The sequence below is a fragment of the Aptenodytes forsteri genome, unplaced genomic scaffold, assembly GCF_000699145.1.
Source record: "Aptenodytes forsteri isolate BGI_AS27 unplaced genomic scaffold, ASM69914v1 Scaffold1, whole genome shotgun sequence".
NCBI classification, from domain to species: Eukaryota; Metazoa; Chordata; class Aves; order Sphenisciformes; family Spheniscidae; genus Aptenodytes; species Aptenodytes forsteri.
This window is the reverse complement of record NW_008795035.1, coordinates 6,150,457-6,156,456: the sequence shown is the minus strand read 5'-3', so window position 1 is coordinate 6,156,456 and position 6,000 is coordinate 6,150,457. Positions and strand designations below refer to the sequence as shown.

Sequence of the window (6,000 nt, the reverse complement as noted above, 5' to 3'; positions counted from 1 at the left end):
CGTGCCCGCCCAGCTGCCTTCTTTCTATTTATTTTCTGCAGCAGGCTTGCCTTACGTGTTTATTTCCTGGGGTGGAGGTGGGGTTAGCCCTGCGGTGGGGTTTGGCCTGGCCTGACTGTGGTGATCTGCGGTCTGGTCCCCTCCCGGTGCCTCTGGTTCTTGCCGGGGTTGGAAGCTCTGTGCAGCTGGCGGTGTGGTGACGGCCTTCCCCATCGCTTCGTGGAGGTGTGAGGTTGTGCAGGGCAAGGAAAGCGGCAGTGCGAGCAGCCTGCGCTCACAGGGAGGGAAGGCCGAGGTGGGAAGCAGTCGTAAGCCGCTCGGAAGCTGAGCGCAAAGCAGAGGTCCTGAAGAGATGATACTTGTGTGAGTTAGAGCCAGGTGAGTTCTGGCTGGTGTCAATCAGGTCACACTGCTCCCCCAAATGAGCTCTTCTCCTCTGTTACTCAAGCTCCTAGGTCCTGATATTGCTACTAGCATTTTGTGACAATTTTAGACTTTGTTTTGTTGATGCGTGCTGTATACCTGCTCATTAGCCTGTGTGGCAGGATTCTGTCTGCTCCATTCTACAACTTCATGTATAACTTGTGATTTACTCCAACACAGGATGGGTAGGTATATCTATCACAGTTGATGTATTACAGCTGGTGAAATCCCTCACCTGACACTAACTTTTTTTAAAGAGGTATGTTAGCAGCAGCTTTATTACCACAGTTGTGGCTGGAGGGATGGCATTCTGTAGTTGCATTTTCATGCGGGTCTCTTCAGAAAATTCATAACAGCTTCCTCTTATTGTTGACGTACAATTGTCACTGCTGTGGTAAGTATTAGAGATTCCTGTCTGCCTCCTATAGATTGCTGTTTGCCTTCCACATCACTGGTGCCTCCTTCTGTAACAAATGTTTGTGGCTTATTAATCAGCTAACTGGTACAGTGTGTTCACTTACATGCCTTGTTTATCAATGATTATCATGCGCAGCCATGTTTGTAGTATTGCTTAGGCTGACACGTTCTAAGTCCTCACTGATACGGTGTTTGCAGAACACAGTTCAGCCATTGGCATTTGTGATATCTCATTTTCAGACCTTTGGTAATGTTTATTTCCTGTGCAGGGAGTTTTGTTATTGACAACTAGTCTTTTGTTGTTCTGTTGTTATCTTTTCTTGGTTTGTCTACTTCGCCTTCGTTCCTAGATGCTTGCTTAGTTCTCATAGCACAAGAGAAGTTTCAGTAAATCCTCTTGTCCCTTCTTGGATCAGTGGGCATGCAGCCTTTCTTATTATTCTAGCTGTCATTTATTTCAGTCTCAAAGTCAAGAGTAAGAACAGGAAGGATATTAAAACAGAACTAAGAGCTAATGTTTGGGTGGTTCTATTCTCCTGCCTTATTCTTAAAAATAGTTGTATTTCAGCTTTTTGCATGGGAGGTTACTGAGTGAATTAGCTGGATAGAGGATGAGGCTGACCTAAGATTGTGCCAGACTGTCTTTTCGGGAGGGGAAGGAAGACGTGGAGGCTAGGGATAAAACCTTCCATCTTGCAAAACTGTTTCTGAAGAAGTTAAACTTAAAAATTAATTTGTTCTACTCTTCTTGTAAAAGCTATATTTTTCTATTTGGGGAATGAATAGCAGCTTAGGCTCTTAGTGTTTCTTAAAGCTGCATTATTAAACTTGTCATCTGAAAACCCAGAGATTAACACACTGAAATAGTCGCTGTTCTGGGATTTGGCATTGGGAAGGAAAGATGGCAAAATAACATCATTTGTCCTTGACACAGGCATGTGGAGACGTTATCCAAATCTACTAAGTTCCAACTGTACTTTTAGATGTAATTTGATGTACTATAGAAAATGGTGGCTTTCGAGCACTGATTCAAACCTTCTGTAGTTGTAGTTTAACTTCACTCGATAATGGAAGTGTCCCGGGTGCTGCTGCATTCACACTGCCCTTTACCCCCCTTTCTTGCTCTGTATTTCCAGCCTCTTCGTCCTTACTTTCATGCTGCCAGCTCTGGCAGTGCCAGAACTTGGATTAAGTTAAGAACAGGACTTAGCAAAGTCTCTAGTAAGGGTGTACGTGCTGGGGTCTTTGGTGCTTGTAATTCCTGTTGAAAGGTGCAGACACCATCCTGAAACTGGTGTTTTGGACTTTTCAGCAAAAGCCTAAATCATCAGAGTTCTGCTAGTATATTGGAGTCTTCATTTACGCTTTGGAGTTTCTCTGGAAGATGGTATTTCATGATGTGTTATAGCTCTGAATTGCTATTCTTAACGTGTACTATAGATCAACTGAACTTCTGTGCAAATATTTGCCCTTCTTCAGCCTAAATAACTTGTGAAGATTAAGCTTATATGCAGTTAAAAAAATCTGATCAAACTCAGCTGATTGAGTTCAGTACCAAACAATTGATTTAATTTCAATGTGCAAGGGCAGTCTGTCCTTAGGGAGAAGCAAAGTCCCACTTGCCCAACATATGTGGGTGGCAATGATGCTAACCTAGTAAGGCAGCTATCTTAGCCTCTTTTAGCTCTAGGAAGGCTTGTGTGCCCAAGGGCTTGTCTTTTCTCCAGCTATATCAGTTGATTTGGTAATAAAGATTGTCTCTAACTGCCAGCATTACTCTGCCCACAGCATTAATTCAAAATGCTTTGCAAAGCAGTTCTGTACAAACCAGGTGCTTGAAACATCTTTGTGCCTGTGCTCTGTTAGAGGTAATGGCAGTGGAAGGAAGTGTCATACTTTGCAAGGTACAGAAGACCTTCATCTGTATCTCTAGATTGACCCAAGAAGTGCAGTTGCCTCGTGCTTACTCTACTGCTGAGAAATACTTGAGTTTCTCGTCATTGTGGGTTCAGTCTGACTAAAATAAACGGCAATGACAACCTCCTCTACTAATACAGGCCGAGCTCCTGCAAGCACCAAACCCACCTGAAACTTCTGATACACTAGTTGCTAATAATTGTGCTACGGCCCTATTCAGGGCATTGAGTACTTGGTGTAATAAGGGCTCCTCGTGGAAAGGGTCAGCTAGGACAAGTGACTGGCTGCTAGTGAGGGCTTGACCGCTCAACAATTTGTCCTGTTTCTAAACTTATTCACATCTTCAAAGATGCTTTTGCATAGAGATGCAGGTTCCAGAAAGATTATGCTGCAGGTGTCCCTTAACTGGAACACCCTGTTCTGTGAAGTGTTGGTTGGGCACATGTGGATATGAAAGATTGTACTAAGTGAAATAAGCAGATGCACAGTCACTTACAGTGAACATCCTTGTAAGAGTTAAGGAGAAAACGTCCCAAGATATGTGCCTGCAATATCCCTAACCTCCCACTCAGATTTAGCAGGAGAGTGGGCAGTGTAGCTCTTCAAACTTTGAGTTGCTGGTGACTACTGTAGTGCTCCAAAACCTCTGTTTGTTTTAATTGTCGTTCTGACAAAACCTGAGTATTCTGCAGTAGTGGTAGCTGTGTGTTGGTCAGGTCCTGTCTCTCTGTATTTGGTTCTTTTGTCCTGAAGTGTTGTTGCTTCATTTTTAATGTAATGATGTGAATTAATCTTCTTTAGCGTGAGCCTTCTATCTGTCATGGACAGTCTCTGAGATAATGACTCTGTAAATCTGCTGTACTGCTGCGGAGCAGAGCTGCTTGTCAGGGGAAAAAGATAGTTTGAAGACCTCAGAGTGAAGTGGCACCTCAGCTTTTGATCATGTTCAGATATAGGTGTTTTCCGACTGCTTGAACTGGACTGGTCTTGAATAAAGTTCTCTTAGCTGCCTTAACTTGTACTTTGGTGGCAGATGGTCTTTCTCTGCTGTGCAGCTAGCCTGGGGTGGAGCATGCTCCCCAGTTACTCAGCTGTGCACCCTGTAGCTGAGCAAACAGCTGTGATGTGCTTGGACTTCAGGCTGCTCCTCCGATACGTACATCTGAGCTCTGTGACAGTCTGGAGTCTGAGGGTAAATGAGGCTTTGACGGTATGATGCTGCATTTCAAAATATAGTGAAGGAATACAGCAGACTCTTTTGGGGTGGGTTTAATCTGTAATGCAGTCTGTATTAGCTCACTTAGCTATCTGTGGCTTGATGCTAGTAGCGTTCCCTCAAGTACTGAGCATGGATTGTTGGGTTCTCTGCAATGTGTTTATTCCACTTCTTCCTTTGAGCTTAATGCTGCTCGCTAACACAGGGTTATGTGGTAGGTAAGTGACACCTGCTAATGCTGTAAGACTGTGGAAAGGTGTTAGCCAGTATTTCTTCTCCCTCGGTACCTAAAAGTAAGCTTGGCCTCTTCTACAAGGAGCTGAAGCTCTGCCCTGTAGTTCTATAAGGTAGCGGTTAGGGTGTGACAAAGTCCTAAGTCTCTGCAGTAATCAAGTAATTATGTTTGCTTAAATAACACAAGCCTTTCCTTTAAGATAAGATGCAATTAATTGATTTTTGTGGAGTCATCAGTCTTGTCTTGTGTTAGTTTAATCTTGTACATCAGGGGTGTGCAATAGAAGCCAATGCAGTGTTTTTAATCCATCTGTGACAAGCAGGAACCAGATATGGTGACGTACAGGGATTCTACATAGCAACCACCTTAGATAATATACAAAAGCTGCCTGTCATGCAGTAGAACCATTTTGATCAGTTAAAATGATACTATGAAGAAACAAAAGCAGTTCCTGTAGTTGGAAGGAAGTGAAATTCAAGGCTCATTTGACTGTAAATTAGCCTTCTTGAGGAAGTGAAAGACTTAAAGAGTCTTTGGCCCCGTTGGCTATAGAATTATTCTCAGGTGTTTTCTTAAGCAAGCTGCCTTTGCATGTATACCCAACCCTCTTAGGTGCTTGGCTTCTGCTCTGAAGGTGTAGGACTTCTCAAAGTCAAAAAAGGAAAAAAAGCTCCAGTTAAAGGCACCTGTCTTTCTGGCTGTGCTGATGGTACCTCGTGCTATGAACTTTGTCCCTGTAACCTCACAGTATCTCTAAATTTAGTACATGAGCCAAGTATTGTATCTGATGAAAAGGTCAAATTCCAGTGAAGGCACCAGCCAAGAAATTCTTGTTGGAACATGGTATAAACAGTACCTGCTGCTTTGTATACTCACCAACCAGCCAAATTCTGGCCTGGGTGCTGGCTCTGGCACAAGGCGGAGGGATTTGCGCCAAGGACTTCCATGTGCTGTCCGAGTAATGTTCTTTTAAGCATCCTTGTGATGGGACATGTCAGTGTGCCCTCTTTATTTGGAGATAAAATCTGTCAGGTGTTTGACAATAAAACTGCGGTGGGCTTTGCCAGACTCCTGATGACTCTGGCGAGGACTGCACTTTATCTCTCATGGCCGCATCTCCTGAAAACTGAAGCTTAAGTGCTTGAAGTGCCCAGCTAATTCTTAATTATACCCTCTATGCTTTGAGGTCTGAGACTTAGCTGGCTGGTTTAAATGGCCAGAAGTACTGAGCGGTACATTGAGATGATCTCAGCGTTTGCTTCTGACGTGTTCTCTTCTGAGCTACCACTGAAGATGATAGGAGGTTCTGCATGGGGTAAGCTTGGGCTGGTTAGACGCCAGTCTCAAAATAAGCAGTGTGATGCCTTGCTTTGTGTGCCTAAGTCGATGAGGCATAGTACTGGTGTGGCCCTGAAATACTTGTATCTATGTAGTTCTTTGGAGACCTTAAAGTAGCAGTTTAGGCTTAACACCTTTTTCCATAAAAATGAAAGCATCTTTTATACAAGAAGTACTGGGTAAAAGGCAGGATACGGGACTGGGCAATAAAGCTTGAGGTTTTTCATGATTCCTCTTGCACAGATTCCTGTACTCATGTAGCTTGTGTGACCTCAGACTGTCCTCCAGTGCTTTACAAAAACTTAGTCTGGCAGCCTTTCCCATCAAGACACATTGCTTCGGACTCTTTTGCAGGTGTATACATTCCCTACGTACGTTTTCTTCATCTGGATGGTCTCTAAACATCTTCCTCTGCATTTAAACCATTGAAAGCTCAGCAGTGTGACATGCTTCT

At 43.6% G+C, this 6,000-nt stretch overlaps 1 protein-coding gene across 4 annotated transcripts in view; it reads left to right on the top strand.

The window, feature by feature from the left end:
- The first annotated feature begins 319 nt into the window (after positions 1-319).
- Positions 320-6,000, top strand: part of ABHD2 (abhydrolase domain containing 2) — a 41,657-nt gene continuing 35,976 nt past the window's right edge. Inside the window, exon 1 of one of the 4 annotated variants that reach the window (XM_009276569.2) lies at positions 320-378. The gene's annotated coding sequence lies outside the window, so the exon portion shown is untranslated. Of the gene's footprint in view, positions 379-754; positions 818-3,918; positions 4,021-4,170; positions 4,192-6,000 lie in introns of those variants that run through there. The other 3 variants (XM_009276566.2, XM_009276567.2, XM_009276568.2) reach the window with 3 other exon arrangements.